Here is a 17,669-nt window from a genome sequence, read left to right as displayed (position 1 = left end):
ACTCCAGACCTCCAGCAAGGCAATGAAGCACTCCCGCTGAACCCAGAAGCCATCTGAGCAAAGCTTTGCAGAGATTAATATGTTTCAGTAAAATGACATATCGCGAACAAGTTTTGCTTCATCAAAATATTCCAGACAGCTCTACTGGGCAGCATTTAAAGCAATTAAAGGATGTAACGCTCCTTGGGGGTGGAGGATCCACAGGACAGATAAGGAGCCTTCCCTGTTCCTCTGCTAAGTGACGTGACTGGTGCCACAGTATCAGAAGTGCTGGAGAACCCCCCGACTCCCACTCCTGTGTTTTAACCGGTGCATACCATTTAAAGATTAGGCTCCCTTCAAGGCCTTTCCTTTTGTAGTGCACGATTTAGTCAAGAGTATCCACTAAATCTAGCGTAAGTGTCACTTTGAGATAGAACAGCCCAGAGTTCTGTAAATTTCTGTTTCAAACAACTTAAGGCTGTGCTCCTTAAGGACTGACAGACTGTAGCATTAAAGAAGCTCCTCCACCCTAATCAACTTTTAAAAATCCAGAGAAACATATTCCTGTAGAGGAGCTTTGTCCGAGAGCTTTGAGCTACGTGAAGAATTATTTCCCATAACCTTTTCAGATGTAGCCAAGACAAAATGATAGCTAGAAAAAATAGTTTTATAGACCAGTCACACTAGTCTTATCATTTTCCTATAACGCAGTCATATTCAAAATAGATTTCAACCTAGACTGCGGAGAATGCAACTATAAAACTTCTTTTGCTTTCCTAAGAAATTCCTTAATTAAATTTTTTAAAGAAAAAAAAAAAGTATCAGAGTCTTTGTCCTGCCATGCAACCCCCCACCCCCTCTTTTTAAAGCCATATTTCCCCATCTCTCTTTGCAAAAACAATAAATACATTCTTTCACAATAGGAGTTAAGAAATATATTATTTATTGTGGTCAGGAGTTCCTTTCGCAGTATCCTGGATATGAGCTCATGCCATATCAACAACCAACAATAGCTATTGTTTCTGGAGTTTTAAGGAAGTTTCTGTACCCTGTTTCCTGAACACAGTATGTAAACTAATACATACAAAAAAGGTGTTTCATATTATTCCAGGTACCTTGGGCCCCCTTCACGTCAGTCTATTAGCAATCTTTTCCCCAGAATTGGAAAAGTAAAGGTATACTTGTATTTATCAAGTTGTAAATGGAAACAGGTACTTGCATCACAAACCGTACAGTACACACAGAAACAGAACCCAAAGCAACACAGCAATGCATTTGGCTAGTAAGTACTCTTTCCAAACTATCTGATAGAGCTCTTCTGCTATTAAAGTTGCCTGCCCTGACTGGTTAGTTCCTCAGATGAATTATCAATTCTATGGTGTACTTAATTAAGAAAGCTCAAAACCTTCAGGCTCAAGCACATCGGCAGGGATGACACTCATTACCACATAGCAGCAACAACCGCCAGCAAAGACACTCAACAGAGTGACCGAGCTGTGGCTGATTTCTCCATCAAAACCTCGGGTCTAATATTCAAATATATGAAGATATACGTATAATGTATACGTATGCCTTGTTATGCATAAAATTTACAGTTATGCTGGAGAGACAGGGATGAACATGTCCAGGTTGCACATAGAACACAACAACCACCTCAGAATGGAGAGTCAAAATATCCCAGGGTAGCTGAACAGGGCAGGTCTGCCTTGCAATGTTACCTCTTGCAATACTACTGCCTTGCAATATTACTTATTTCTGCCAGCGAAGGCAAAATCTGTTGGACTGTTCCCCATTCTCATGCATGCTTCTCTTCATTTTCTGGGGGACTGACAAGGTGCCCTGCTTGCAAAAGCGTATCCGCAACTCCTGTCATTTACTTGTCCTCCCAAAAATTCTAGTCAGTCCTCAGGTCAAACAAACTAGGGGTATTTCTATGAGCTGGGTGAAAATACGCAATCTCAGGTCAGGTCTGGCAGGGTTTATTAAATGCAAAGCTATGCACATTACTCTGTGAAGTCCCTACACAACTCTCTCATATACAGCGGCTTTCCCATACATTCAGCAATTAGCCATACCTGAATAGCAAGATGCTCCATGGGAGATAAAATAGTTCAAGAATACATGAGAATTTAGAGTTAGAGTAGAGGTAAGAGCTAGGAGTGGTTGTTTCCAGAGAGCTTATTAAAAATAAGTTTGTATTAGTATACATGTGTTATTATGAGCAGAAACACACCTGAATATCAACAGAATCAGAGGACCTAGCATTCAAGATCTCTGTAATAGGTCTTAGCAAAATCACAGACTCCAAATATTGTCAAATGTAGGGCTGGAGAATCATGACAAAAAATCTGAATCCAGCACTCAATTTCTCCAAGTTCTAGCATTTTCTAATCTATCCTATTTAAAAACAGGTTTTGAACTCTGAATTCGAAGCCCTGCCCACATACATTTCCAGTGCCAGTTAAAGATTTGGGGGGTTTATAACTTTTTTTGAACCTTTTAAAAACTAATACTCATTTGCTCTTGTCAACCTCATTGGCTCTTCCAGTCCTCACACCACTTCCTAGCATCTCTCTTGACCCATCCTATGACTCACCTACTGTTGACATTAGACTTCGTAAGTTAAAAAGGGAAGCTCTGAACAGTTATGCGAAAGGAAGTTATTTAAACACCTCCTGCTTTGCTCAGTAATAGGATATCTGTCATATCGTTTTTAGTATCGCTGTAGCTCAGTGGAAGAGTTAGTCCCACGCTCTCTTTTGATGTTGAGACACCATGCCATTACCCAAGTCTGTGAGCTTCTGTGCTGGCTCTTGGGCCAGCTGCCCTGCTCCTGTGCTCAGGTCTTGTCACGGGCCTTCTCCTTCACTCAGCCAGTGAAGGCAGCTTCAGCCTCACACAGGTCAGATACTATTATTTGTGTATATTTTGCCATTAAAGATTAAATATACTCTCAGACCATTTAGTTGACTAAAGGAAAAAGATGCTGATATTACTGCCACAGCTGTACTAAGCTCCCTTTCATTTCCCAGCTAACTGCTACGGCTCTACCCCTCTCATGGGAGATACCACAGAGACATCCACTAAAAAAAGCACTTTATGTTCAAAGACCCCATTGCATTAGTTCTAATTGCAGGGCTACCGGAACCCAAGCAACACATGAGCAAGGCAGAGAGTAGAGGAATGTCCCACAGTGTTAGGCTGGGCAGAATAGCACAGATGCGAGCTCCTCTCAGTGACATCACTGTCGTTATTTTGGGAAACTTCATCCAAATCCCTCCTTCCAGGTACAAGTTGTCATGCTAACCCCCTGCCCTTAGTCTCCCCAGTTTAAACACTGCTACATTTACAATGCAACACTCTAGGAATGGAGTCTGTTTGCTGGTGAGGATTGATGACCATGATCTGAACCTTGAAATGGGACAAGAAATAAAGATGTGATAAAGACATTAACAATGTATGGTTTAATATATCAAGGCTAGGCAAGCCAATTAGTACTGAATAGAAAGTAAGCTAAATCTTTTCCCACAACTCTAATCCTTTCTGTAGGATTTGAAAGAGAATAAAAAGCTGCTACTGCTTTAAAAGTTACTTTCATGGCCATTTTTATGTTTTCATACTAATACTCACGTTCCTGCCAGGAGCACAAATGAAAGTGCTGAAATACCCCACAGCCTTTCCTGTGAGATTTACAGACTCATTTTACAGATCTAAAAGGTTTGAATTATTGGAATAAGATTCAAATAAACGTCTAAATTTGGGAGTATCTCTTTGAATCCAACATGAAATCTTTACTATTTGAATTTTCCTCAGCCCTATGGGAGCCACAGTATATTGTTGTGCTTTTACTGCACGTCCCATTTAAAGGTTTAATGCTGGCTCCTAGATCTTTTATTTCCAGGCAATCTGCTCAATTACTCACAGTGTCCAATTGACTTCTCTGACTGCTGCTATTCTCAGAGCATGAAACTGCAAGTGAACTTTAAAAGCGGAGTGAAGATAGGCAGAGGTATGGACAGCCCAATGGAGGCTAGGTTTGTCTATGCTTCAGCTACACTTCCATTGAAGAGCTCAAAGACCTTTAACAACATTCACCTCACTGGTGAGAAAAACTGAGAAAGCAAGCTGAGCAAAGAAGAAATCAAACAACAAAATAAGAACATATCTCACCACCAACAACCTCTTCAGTTCTATTACAAAGGATTGCCCCTCAAACACCAGGGCATGAAGAACTGCGGATGGGACTGCAGTCATAGAATGATCCAGGAAAGAGACTTTAACCTATAACTTAACTCTCCCTAGTGTCTAAATTATGCTAAGGATCTCCCTATTCCTCTTATGAAATCAGAAGAACAAAAGACAACTTAAAGCCCCCTCTATCCTTGAACTGAACCTTTTAGTTCTGTAGCTCATCAGGCTAGCTAGCACTGAATTTTAAATGAAACATTTTAATTGTCTATTTTCTCATTCCACCCAAAAGTGGAGGGAGAAAAGTCACTATTAATAATCAAAACTTACACAAAGAGAAAGTTTAATACAGATATATGAATTGTGCCCTTGTAGACAAGGTTCCTGTTATCCATTGCTCCCGAGCAATGAATAATGAATTAACCTTCTGATCATCATCAGCTACGATTTCACTCTGTGCCTGTCATGAATTCTGTCATCATATTCAGTGAGGACCAGAAAATGCAAACATTTCTGAACATTTAAAATTTTGACCCTAAACACATATTACTTAACCCCCGTGATTCCATTTTATTTGAGAATAACCCTAATGGCATAGTTTTAGAGTACCTGCAAATGTGGATGTTTGTGGTATCTGTGTGTAGATTTGGAAATGATGTATATTAGCATAGATATTTCTCAAGGTATAAATGTTGAAGTCAAGGGAAAATAGTTTTTTTAAATCCCTAGATAGAAACATAGGGGAAAAACAATATTCTTCCTCTTGTTAATGCCTCTTTTCATTGTAGGTTTTAAATAAGAAACAATTTAAACTTATAAACTTAAGTCTCTTTTTTGTTGTTAGCAAAAAATGAGGGGGAAAAAAGTCTTTTTAGGGCCTAAGCTTAGAAGCTATATTTTACATAGGCTTTGAAACGCCAACATCTAAAAACAATGGAAAGGAAAAAGGTTCATGAATAAATGACTTCTCCATTTTTGCTCTGCTTTCACAAGCCTCATCACGACACACACACGAACACACATACACGCACACACACACACACACACACACACACACACACACACACACACACACACACGTGGAGTTTAAGGACTGACTGGCAGCCAAAAGCAGCTCTTCCATAGAAGCAGCATTACCATAAAACCTACAGAAGAGAACGTTGCAAGTGAGCTAGAGCTTTGGGCTTAGTAAGGCATTTTAAAATATTTTCCATTCAACTATTAATATTATATTAAAAAATAATAGTTTTAGCTCAAATTCCCATGTTTCAAAGCTCACACAGCTCTAACACTGAGGTTATCTTGTTTGGCATGAGAACAGCTCATGTCTACATTAAAGCTGGAAGCTTAGAAGTGACATAAACAGGCCTTTTTCTATAAAGATAAAAGGCTAAGCTTTAAAGAATTTTATATTTATAGATAAACGTTTCCATAGTAATCATTACAGTGAAACTTGCTGGTGTCAGCAATCCTTTGCATACAAAAATGGCTTATATTCAAATTAGCTGGAATCACAGAATCAGATTCCAGCTTCTACCTGAAAGAAGAACTTACATAAAACGTCCGAATGGAAATCTCTGTGTGGGCTACTGCCCTTATTTTGGCCATGTCTCCTTTCTGCCTCGTGCGCAGACACGTAAAACAGAAGAGAGGCTGCAGAAGACAACTTTGAGGAAACACAAAAAACGAATTAGGTGACCTAGCTGTCCTTTTCCATCTAACTTGTAAACGTCAAAGACATAAACACAGAGAAATGAAAAGACGCAACACTGGCAAGAAGCCGAAAGATGGAGCACGTGACGGCGGTACGGCTTTCCCCTCACCTCTCCCCTGCAGCATGTGTTCTTGTACAGTACAGCACAAACTCAGTCCTCGCTTTGGGAAGATGTCCATTTCTTGATACTTCCCATGGCCTTCAGCGTAGCAGGAACGCACCGCTAGTGAAATCCTTGGCGGAGGCCACTGACGTACCTTGCCAGACCAGCACTGCCTTCTATCACATCCCCTGCACCAGGCAGCCTAGCACTAAAAATGACGGGAGTTATTTAAAACAATGCCGCTACAGTAATCATGTAACATAAGAACCAAACCCCGTGTTTCTGGAGGGTTCTACAACGCCCTGAAGTCAATTCGGTTTTAATTAAAAAAAAAAAAAAAAAAAAAGGCGATGCGAAGGCTTTGCAGTCTATGAATTTTTAAAGCACCATTAGTTAACTTAAACAAAGGAAGGAAAATATCACACTCCCCTTTTTTACGAGTGGCAAGACGACGGATAAGAGAGGTGAAGTGACTTGCTCAGGGGCGACGGGCTGGGTCGGTAGTGCCCGGCGCAGAACCGAGCCTCCGCGCGCCCAGATTGCATCCCGCGCGCCCCTTGCAGACCTGCCTGCGGAAGGGAAAGGGAAAACAGCGGCAGGCGGCTCTAGCTTTGGAAAGGAGAGCGGGGCGCGCGCCAGCCCACAGGCACGCCAGCGTATGCCGTGCGGGAGACGCAAGTAACGCTGCCTGCTCAGCAATGGTGGAAACTTCCCTCCTCCTTAAAAGAGAACAAAGGAAGGTGCGGGGGGAAAGCCGAACCGGGGTGGGGGGTGAGTCTGAGTGGTTTGCAATTAATACAGGAATGTTTCCATTGTCATCCGTGCGCCAATATCTGTCACCGCCAGCACCTCTCTCCAAAGAGGGCTCTCCCTCTGCTTCGGCTGGCGCGCGGCGCTCTGACAAGCGAGGACTTTCACAAGGTGCTCTGTGTGCCCACTCGACGGCCGCTTCACCCCGGCTTTTCTGGTGTCTTTGGAGACATACATATATAGAGTTGTTCAGCTCCGGCAAAGCTACCGAAGTCTGGGACTTAGCCGGCAGAAAAGCAACCTGCAAGAAATAATGAGACAAATCTTGGACGGGGAGATGTTTGCGTTAACACCTAGCAGAAGGGAGGGAAGCGGGGCCGGCCAAGGGCGGCCGGGCTTCAGAGAGGTCGCCCAGTCGCCCGGCCGCCAGCCAGTCCGGCGGGCTGCTTGATGCAACGCTAGCCCCCCCCCGCCCCCCGTCTCGCGGCTTCAGTAAAATAATTCTCGCTGAATTACTTCTTTTAAAAAAAAAATACCGCGCCCTGTGTGTCGCCTTACGTCGGCTCCCTTCCTTTTCCCTTTCGCAAGGGTTACGCTCAGATCCGGTTTGTTATGCCGGCTCTTGGCGACATAGCTTAGATTTCCATGCTAGTCAAAAGAGTCTTAATGGAGATATGCACAGCAAGCTGCCCAAACACCCCCCTCCCCAATCCAAATATAAATTTTCCCTAAGAGATATTCAGCAGCAAAACCGGAAGCATTTCTTACCCCTTAGCTTCCCTGTATAACAGAGGATCAAAACACCAGTGCTGCAGCATAGCACTGCAGCAAAATCTCGGTACTTACAAATTATTTGACCGGAGCCAAGATCTAGGCAAGTCAGTAGGCTTTGGATGAAGCTCTGACACTGGACAGCTACACGAAATATATTTTTTGCATTTCTACAGCACATGCCTTCCAAGCATGGCATGTTTTACAAACATCAGTTAAGACTTGCAAGTTTCTAGCAAGGAGGAAAAGAACCACTTTAATTGGGGGGGGGGGGTGTTATATGCTAAGGCACAGCTTTACCTGTATGCTACTCAGGAGGTTATAAACAGCAATCTGGGAATTCTCTGCCCTTTCTGTACTTCCGTGCCTGGTGGCCATCTATTATGCAAATCCATAGTGGATATCAAAGCGTTTACTCTCTGAAGCCGTTCCCTCATAGCACACACATCCTGGGAGCTACCTGCACTTCTGACTATATCTACGGGTTTGTTGTCAGCGTACACCAACAGCTTCCAAATTCATACTGCATATGCAACCGCATACCAGCTGTGTGAGTGCATGCATATACACTCATAATTTAAAAAAAAAACAGATAATGCTGTTTGCCAGCCATTACTTATCGCACAGTAGCGCCTGATACACCACTCCTTCCCGTCACTTGCTTTGAACAGGAAATAACTGCAATGACAATTGTCTACTGGTAAATAGTGATTTTTGTACTGTTGTGATACTTGTGTGTGTGTTTGCGTGTGTGTGTGCGCACACGTTTGTGTGCACGTGCGTGTGATAAGGATATAACTTCTAAGAAGAGCAGGCACATTAGTTAAATGCCCTGCAGATTCCATTCTAATCTCTTTTGCTGTTGCAAGTTTTACAAAATAGAGCCTGCACTGAAATTTTCCACGTGTGGCCTCAGTGTAAGGTAACTTCTTACAGAAAGTTTGAGCAAAAGTCTGCTTAGCCATTTTACATTATGAACATAGCATAGAAAACACTTTTACTCTAAGTTTCAAATCTCTTTTTTTGAGTGGCTGAAATTAGAAACTTCAGACTTAGTTTCCTTCAGGTTTTATAGCCCCTGTTGAAAAAGCAGAGTCTGAGGCAAACCGGCCAAGCAGTTTTTAAATGATCATGTTTGCAGATGCCTGTTATAACAGCAAAAAAAGAATTATGCCATCCACAATCCAGAATATTTCTGGAGTCTGGGACAGTGTTGCAAGTGACTTAAATGGACTCATTTCACCAGTGTTCTCTGGTGGAGCAATGCGTAGCTAGGGACAGGACAACAAAATGCTTGACTGCCCTGACATGCCATCTTAAATTATTTGACTAAGAGGTGAGCCGGTCTATAACTTCACACAGCACTTCATAGTGGCAGAAATGCCAAGATTATCCCACTCAAATGTAGGGATAGATGCAATTCCCCCTTATGTTCTTTCTATTTCTTGATTTTTCTAGCTCCTTTTTTTTTTTCCCCTCCCCATGAATTGCCTGCCGCCCCCACCATCCTCCTTCACCTTCCCACACAGATCCTTTTTTGTAACTAACCGTGGAACATTCCAGCTACGCTTTAAGTTAATGCAGCGCGGTAGAAGGGGAGACAACATCAGGGAGCCAGAGATTTGAAAAACTTAAGGGGTTGAGTCTTTGGCTTCGGTTCAATCAATAATCACTGTGCATCTGGCCCCATGTTTCTATTGCGCAGTTAACTCGGCACCGTTGCACATACCTCGTTTTTTACATTAATTTTCAAGACGCAAATTTGCTATTTGCAACAGTCAGTCGTGATCGTTCAGGATGGTGGAAAAAGTCACGCTGAAGACAGTATAGCCAAAGAGATATTCAGTACCACCTGGCCTAAATAGAACCTGTGTTAGAGAGTTTTAACTTGCAGTGCACCTTGAGATTGGCTAACAGCTGCGGTAGGAGCCTGCTTTCCCTACTATGACAGTGGCTGGGAAGAAAACGCCCACAGCCAAAGTGGAGGAAAACTAGGCAAATAATAGCAACAAAAAGTGCAGGATGAGCGGCACGGTCTGCCTTCCTTCTTTTTGTATTGAGAAACCAACTAATTAAACAAGGGCCACGCACTGCTTGCAGATGAGGATAGTTGCTTCAGTAGTTCATGTAACTGTGTAGCAATTTCAGCAGCAAAAGAAGTAGTTTTATCCCACCCCAGATATGACCCCAACCCTTAGAGCCAGCACCAGCGCTCTGAGACAAAGGTGCTTTATGCTGTTCCGGTTTATGCCCCGTTGCACACGGAGCAGGCTACCGTGGTACAGACAGTGCTGGAAGTGATCAAGGCACGGGCTTCTTATGCCTCACTCAACTTTCCACCTTTCTTTCCATCAGCAGTCTAAATAACAAGCACCCTAAACCCTTATTGGGCTACAGTTAAAGCAACACAACCACGTGCACCCAAAAGAAGCTGACCGAGTTGCAAAATATGTCCGTGTCTTAACAAGTTCCCAGGGGGCTCTGGGCCTCACCCCCAGAGCCACTAGGAAGCCAACAAGGTATAACAAATTCCTCTCTGCCCTCAGAGCCTCCTCTCGCTCTCATTTTAATTTGAACCAACTGCAGTTGCAATGCACTCACTATACAGTTGGCTATATAAGCTTGTCTGGTTTGATTGTCACTTTTTGGCACCTAGGAGTGAGCGTGGAGGGCTTTGTTTTGTTGACTATAGCATGCTAAATTGCATAACCAGTGTTGACCTAACAGGCTACCGCACGCAGTCCATGATGGTAACTACTTTCTCTTCCACCAGCTCAAGGCAAAAAGCTACATGAAGCTTTGCAAGCATAAGCCAAAAAATAGGCTGGAGGAGATTTCCCTATTCCAGCTTTAGGTACTAAAAAATATATATACATGTGCATACTTACATACATATACCTACATACCTCTTGGTTCTGGCTTTCTCCTCCTTTACGTCTGCCTACATCAATCCTACTACAAATCCAAAGGCAAAGGTACGTTTCATCTGACTTTGCACATTCTCCTCATACTGCCAGTACATTAGAATCAGAAGTCATCTTGTATCCATCTCGACAAATATTCTCATGGCTTTTCTTTTCAATTTGTTCCTCATTAAATGTTCGGGTACACATTGCAAAATCATGCAGAGAAGGATAGAACAAAGGAAAGCAAGCCAAGAAGTTTACGAGTAAAGTGATCTTTTAGTTTGCTAGTCAAACCAAACAGAAGTTTTCCCCCTGACTTTACATTCAAGGCATTTTATTGCACCTGAATGAATTCTTTCAATTTATTGAGATCACCATTTTTAAAATTAGTAAAATTTAACAAAACAAAGCCCTTAAGTCAAAGCATTTCTTTTCAAGATTCAAAATTCCAATTTTTTTGATAGATTTGTGAATTTGTTTCTCCTGAGCTAAACATGCAGCGCTGGTAAGAAGTTTCATTGCAAAAATTCTGCCTATCGCTGAAGAAAAGTGCTTTTGTACGTGCCTGCATTTTTGTGTGGAAAGAGGGGTCATTTAGCAGGCTAGGACAACGCATAGAGCTGCCAGCTTTGCCCCTCTTATTGCCAGCGTTGGCTACTTTCTGCTGCCTGCCTGGAATCATTTTGTTGTGGATCGTATAATCTCCTGGCATCGCTGCCAGGGTCTGCAAGAGTTTTGGGGTCTAGAGCTGTGTGGAAGCATGAAACATTGTTCACATTCAATTTGTACCAGTCAGTGGCATCAGCGTTCACGTAATAAAGGAAAAATGTTTATGGACATGAGTAAGTCTAGCAAACCCCCATTAGTTTCTTCTCCCCTCACCCCCAAATGTATAAAGACAAACAGAAACTAATGTTGATCACCTTGTGTTCAGAGTCATGGGCCATTTTCTCAGCTGGAGCACAGCAGAGATCTTCTGGCTTCAGCCTAACGATGCTGATTTATACAAGTGAAGCACATGGCCCACAGTCTGTGTTACGTATACAAAATCCCATACGGTCTTAATTTTGCTTTTCAAAGCCTACAGAAATCCACAAATTAACACCTTTTAGCATTATTCGCTGTAGTTTTGTCAGTTTTTCTGCAGTAATCGATTTTCGAGTTAGGGTTTATTTCTTGTTGGTGGATGTATTTATGACGCACGGTTACACCTACAAGAATACATTAAAATTTTTTGAGCCACTTGGAACTACCAAGGCAAACTAGTGCCTTGCAGTTGCTATAGTCTGTGATGTCACTAGAAGACTATTCACGAAAATCAAGCAAGAGAGTTCCGTTTTCTCCGATTAAAGCAACCCAGGTTACACTTTTAAAGAAGCCATACCCGCCACACAAATAACTTTAAAGAATATTTTTGAAATGTGAAGAAATATTAGCACAATACCAAGCATAAAACTTTTACCTGTATATCTCCCCACTGATTACCTTCTTGTTTTGAGAGAGAATGCCATTCCTTATGTAGCATCTAGTAGAACAAAGAAGAAGCAGAGACTGAACTGCGTGTCTGTGTGCTCCGGGCATCAGAATCTGATGCAGCTCACTTTCATCTTGTTGTGGCTTATCTGGTAGGCAGGCCCAATGGCAGCATAAATTCCTAAGGATAAGTTATATTATACAGCATGTGACTGAATTCAGCCAACTCACCAGAGAGAAATTTGCATTTCCTTTCAGAGTTTTACTTACTTTTTAGACAGTAGCCTTCGCAAGTGGAATTTGTCAGTGTAACCTTTACCATAGTAAGACATGATTTAAAAAAAAAAAAATGTACAGACCCACAGTTCAGCCTGTATGTCAAGCTGGACAAACGTGAATGTATTCATGCATATATAAAACATACATGACCTGGGCGATCTTATCTTTAAAGACATAGGGTTGTGACTTAAGAGAACTGGATTCAATTCCCAACCTTGCTACTGAATTCTCCTGTGACTTGAGATAACACATGCAATATCTTAGTCTCTCGTTCACTAATGTAGACAAAACAGGCCTTTGGGGGCAGGGATTGTCTTTACTGTGTGCTTATATACTGCCTAACAAAATAACTCTGATGTTAGTTGGAATCTTCGTCATATTACAAATAAGTTATTGATAGTACTTTTTTCATTTTCATGCCAAAAATGGGTCACAATGAGGGTAGTGTTAAGCAAATACTATAATTAAGGAACAACATGTTTCTGGTTTTATTTTCTCCTATTATAATAAATACTGTAAACACTTGTCTTACAGTACTAGTTCAAAGTATTCCAGGCTGCAGTGAGCTACTTCTCTGTTTTGGGGATATCACTGTAATATATGCTGGTACTTTATAAAAGCTTTCTTCAGACATGCAGAAATTTGAGGCAGAATTCTTCAACACCTTTTCTCTGACTGCCAACGCAGAGCTGTGGCAAGGAGATGTGAAGTATTCTGTAGCAGTTAGGGAACAGAAGACCCAACTAGGGGAAGCGATCAAAACAGTGCTCCCCGCGTGGCAGGGCATGGACTATAAAGCCCATGCCAAGTTCACATCAGCCAGTGCTCGTCTGCACTGCACTTGAGTTAAGGGGCTTTATTTTAACATTTCTTCTGGAGAGGTAGCGACGTTATTAAAGGCGACACTGCATATTATCCACCATCACTCTTGTCATCCTCCTTTAGGCTATATCCACACCCCCACGCTACAGAAAGCTACAAAGCCAGAGACCCTTGTTACCCATTAACTACTGAGAAGAGACCAAATGTGACTTTCCAAGCTCTGTGTCACAATTACTTACCGCACAGACCTCTGCTTTTAAATATGTGTTTTAATTTCCTATAATCCCAGCTCCTACCATGATTATGTGGAATTCCATTTATTCTATTTGTTCTATTTTAAAAGGGATGAAGTAATCTGTGCTGGAAACTATGACCTGATTGAAAGTACTGAAATGCTGCAATGTCTCAGACACAGCTCTGGCACATGAAGAAGTATAAATTAAACTCTTCTGCAGACATTTGATCTCTTGCTATGAAAAGGGATATTGTGCTTCCTCTGTTTAACAGTATTCTCTGTCCTCTGTGAAAAGAACCCTGTTTGCACATTTTTTTAAAAAAAAGTGTGGCATTTTTTTCCACTTTAAATAGGATTGCAAATTAAGCTTCAGCATGTATACACACAGAGTCTATATATTACTGACTGCTGAGCACTAAGGGATGCCAATGCCAGATCTCATAGACTCATTAACTAACTGATTCAGTCGTTACCAGTGAATCTAATGCTTCTGAATTCAAAGGCAGTATATGCTGCAAGTACTCCAGAATCACAAACCATTTTTGGTCATGAGTAACAGATCAGCAGAAAGCAGGGCAGCATGTTAATCCAGTCAACATTCATTCCTTATGGTTATATATATAATAATTCTAGTAGCCATACAAACTGTGCACCTCTTAGCATAAGGGCACTGAGTACAGACACCATTTCTTTATTCAAGATAATCGTATGTTCCTTACAAACTCTAACGTAGCTCTCTTCAGAGTGATCTCATTATTCTAGAATTTTAAGTAAACTTATATAAACCTAGCTTCATGCAATATGAACTATAATTCAACATGCTGCATTGTAAAGTAATTCTGCAAAGTTAATTGTCCTGGGTTATACATTTGCTATAGAATTAGCTCAAGCTGTCTGCTCAACTCTAGAGTTAGAAAGTGTAAGTGAGAATAGCCATGCTGAAAAACAGTATATTAGTTGCTGTGGGGTAGGCAGCAGATCGGGCATGTGAACTACAGCAAATTCCCCCCCTCTTCCGCAAGCCAGGCAGCTCATATTAATAGCTACGGAGTTTTGTGCATCAGTAAGATTTCACGTTAGGGACAATGCTCCTGTTAACACTTCAGTGAAAACAGACCTTTAGTGATTTCTCTATCAAATGTTGTCAACTTACAAGTACAACAACACTGGACAAGATCTTCGAATATTCAGTATTGACCTGTCAGCCGTGCTGACGCTGACTCCTAAGGGCAAGGACGATACATGACTGCTGAAACTAACTATCCAACCTTTAGGGACTAAAAAAGTCAGGGAAGGTACAATGAAAGACGACCAGAAATATGATGCGCTTGCCTTCCTTGTGAAGCTTCTCCAGTTTATATCAGTGATTGAAATACCACAACTCTTTCTTCACCTCTCTTTAAAGGAAGAATGCCTCCTTCAGTATCAAGGAAACACGAGTAGCCAGGCCAGGTGGGTGTCCCTGGGTCAGCCTTGGGAGGGCCTGTGGCCGGGCAAGGGCAGGGCCATGGCAGGGCTGGAGCCGCTGCAGCATCTCAGGGCAGCAACTGATGGCCCCGGGCCGGGCTGAGATGGGGCTGGGACCAGTTATAGGATCTTCTCTTCTAGCTGACAGTCCGAATATTATCTTCAGAGAAAGACAGCACCTCTTCTACTGCAATGCTGGAAACAATTCCATTTCACTCTCCCTGCCTCAATACCATAGCTTTAGCTAGTTGAAAGCTTTCCATTCAAACTCTTATATTAGAAAAGTGTTTTTTTTGCTACAAGTTATTTTTAATACAAAGCATCCTGTTTCCTTAGAAATATCCACACTTCATTGAAATAGAGGACTTGAGTTTTCAGCAGCAAAATGTTGAGATTACCTCTGTATAATAGACCCTGTAATCGCCAGTTTTCCCTAACTTTTCTACTGCCAGCTGAGTCTTGGGAAAAAAAGAAAACAAAACTCTTCACTATATATTCGCTCCATCTTTCATTTAATGATACCATGATGCTCAGTCATTGCTATCTCATGTTGCTTTTCGCTGTAATTTTCAAAACAAATTAGCTGCCAAAATACAATGACATTCAACAGCAGAAGCTGAGCACCTAACTTCAGTGGCTCTTGCTGAGAATTCAGGCTTCAGCATTAATACTGAAAAGATATGTGCCATCTGTGACCTAGAAACTGGCATCTTTTGTGGCATTTAGTCCTTTCAGAGATGCATGGTAGTATGAAGAAAACCACTGCCGTGTCCATTGTGCAGTATTGAACATTTCCGCTTTGTTGTTGTTGTTCAGAAATCCTTATATCATCTTTGGATGCTTCAATTTAAAATAAAAATGAGATAATAAAATTAAAATAGCATAATACACATTGGCTGCACACATTGCAGCTTATGCTTCATATTTACAGAGTTATTACACTAGTTTTTGAACAATATATTTGACCGCTTTATTCTAAGATGGCTGCTCTTGTGGAACAACCTTCAGAAACTGTTTGAGCACTTTCAGTGTGACTGGATTTGTTTTGTTATTGTAGAGAGAAGCATTTTCAACAACTTGATGGCTTTGCGACTGGGCAGTTCCTTAACAGAGAAGAGAAGTAGATCCTGCTCCCCACTCTGGGGCTGTATTTCACATATAATATTCACTCAAGGAAAAGGACGTTTTCACTGGCAGTCAGAAAGGCGGGTTGAAAGAAATGCACTAACTGCATCGTTAAGTAAAAAAGGTTGCGTAAGGGACGTCTTTAAAGATGGTCCCAGACAGACTTTGCAAAAAGCCCGGTCAGATGCAAGTCCACGGTGGGCCTCTGATATTGAGAGCACCCAGTGGGCTGGGTCCCTCTGACAACCTAACCAGGCTTTCCTGGAAAAGTGGTGTCCAGGAATTTAAATGTAAATAGCAGAAGGTATCACCAGAGTTAGGGGACAGCTGAGAGGGGTTTGGTGGGATTGCAACTTTGCGCTTATAGGCCCCACTTCAAGTCCTTTAAGGTGTTATGTCATCAAGAGCGATAGATACAAGCCAGCAAGATTTCACTGTTGATCCTATGGTGGACTAAAATCCATCCATCTAGGCTGGTTAAACAATGTCTCACTGGAACGTTTTGGGAACTCTTTTACCCAAGGAGGGTTTTCTGGGAGTGGAACAAACCATAAGAGAGCTCTTTTCCTTCTTGTACCAGGATAAGAAGGAGCACCCTAAGCCCTTTTGTGAAAACAGTGACAGCAGTATAAAGTTCATTTAGATAGGACATTTGGAGTTTGTATCATCCTAGTTTTCTGAAGCAAGTAAAATCCCACAGAGCTATCATGGGCTCAGGAATAAAATATAGCTTTAGACATTGCAAAATGCTTCTATCGCTCCCTGGGTGTGGGCGTAGTTTCCTATGATGCATATTTTCCTTAAATTCAAAACACAGTGCAACTTCCCAGGCTCCCTTTCTGTATGTGGCTGGTACAAGTGGCTCCCCCTGAGCACTGTGGAAAAGGAGGAGAAGTAGATCACCACTAACTGTAATACATTCATCTCTTCCTTTAGGATTAGGAATCCTTATGAGCTGCAAATTCCTAACTGAAAGTTAATGAGCAGATTTCCTGTTTTTTCCCTAGGCCTTTAACATGTTTACTTGCTAAAGAAGGCTCCTCCCATTGCTGAATACCTTTGCAATTAGCCATATAGTCTCCAAGACTGTCATAGAAGCATTGCGCCAAGTCAAGACATGACTGATTTCAGTGCAAGAGTTTCTCTATGCGTGCCTCATTTCCTCCAGTGTCCAGTACCTTTTTGGGAGCACCATGGATGTTCTCCAACAAGTAGTATTCCAACTCCTACAGAGCTACTTCTAGTCATGCCATCCTTATCTCACTCCTGCTGTAAGGGGCAGACAGCATCCCAGCTGTGTCCCCTTTATTGCTAATGGCTGAGTGGCAGGCTGGGGAGTAGTATGCCTGGTTTTGACAGGCATCCATCATCATTCACCTGAGATCCTTGGAGGGAAAACACCACGCTGCAGAGACATCTCCTGAATTTTTCATTTGTGTCTATGGGGGAGGACTGTGGGTTCCCACAGCTGGGAACACATTCATTAATTCTTTCCAGTAGTCCTTTGCTCTAATATGGTCTTAGCAATCCAGAGCCCAGCATTACAGAAGCTTCCCACAGATAAATCATTTCTGTTAACCAAGCAGAGTCATCACTTAACTCTCTATTAGGATGAGGAAAAAGCAGAAGACAAGCCTCCTCAATGAGACTGTTTTGGATTCCATGCTGCTGAAGACTTTGTAGCTTCCAGTGAGCTGGAAAACCATAATAACCTCTCTGAATTTCACTGGTATTCATCCCATTATTATGTTTGACAAACCAGCACAAGAAAGAATCATGAAGGCAGATAATTTTTGATCTCTCTAAATCCCATGTTGCTCATGTTGCTTTACTGCACCTATGGCCACATGAATC

The 17,669-nt window shown here is 41.9% G+C and overlaps 1 protein-coding gene across 5 annotated transcripts in view; it reads right to left on the bottom strand.

The window, feature by feature from the left end:
* The window catches only part of SOX5 (SRY-box transcription factor 5), a 724,053-nt gene extending 712,002 nt beyond the window's left edge, over window positions 1-12,051 (bottom strand). Inside the window, exon 1 of one of the 5 annotated variants that reach the window (XM_068949602.1) lies at window positions 11,877-12,051. The gene's annotated coding sequence lies outside the window, so the exon portion shown is untranslated. The remainder of the gene's footprint in view (window positions 1-11,876) is intronic. The other 4 variants (XM_068949596.1, XM_068949513.1, XM_068949463.1 and 1 more) reach the window with 4 other exon arrangements.
* Between the last annotated feature and the right edge of the window lie 5,618 nt (window positions 12,052-17,669).

The sequence above is a fragment of the Struthio camelus genome, chromosome 1 (genome assembly GCF_040807025.1).
Source record: "Struthio camelus isolate bStrCam1 chromosome 1, bStrCam1.hap1, whole genome shotgun sequence".
NCBI classification, from domain to species: domain Eukaryota; kingdom Metazoa; phylum Chordata; class Aves; order Struthioniformes; family Struthionidae; genus Struthio; species Struthio camelus.
This window is presented reverse-complemented; position numbering and strand designations above follow the sequence as displayed.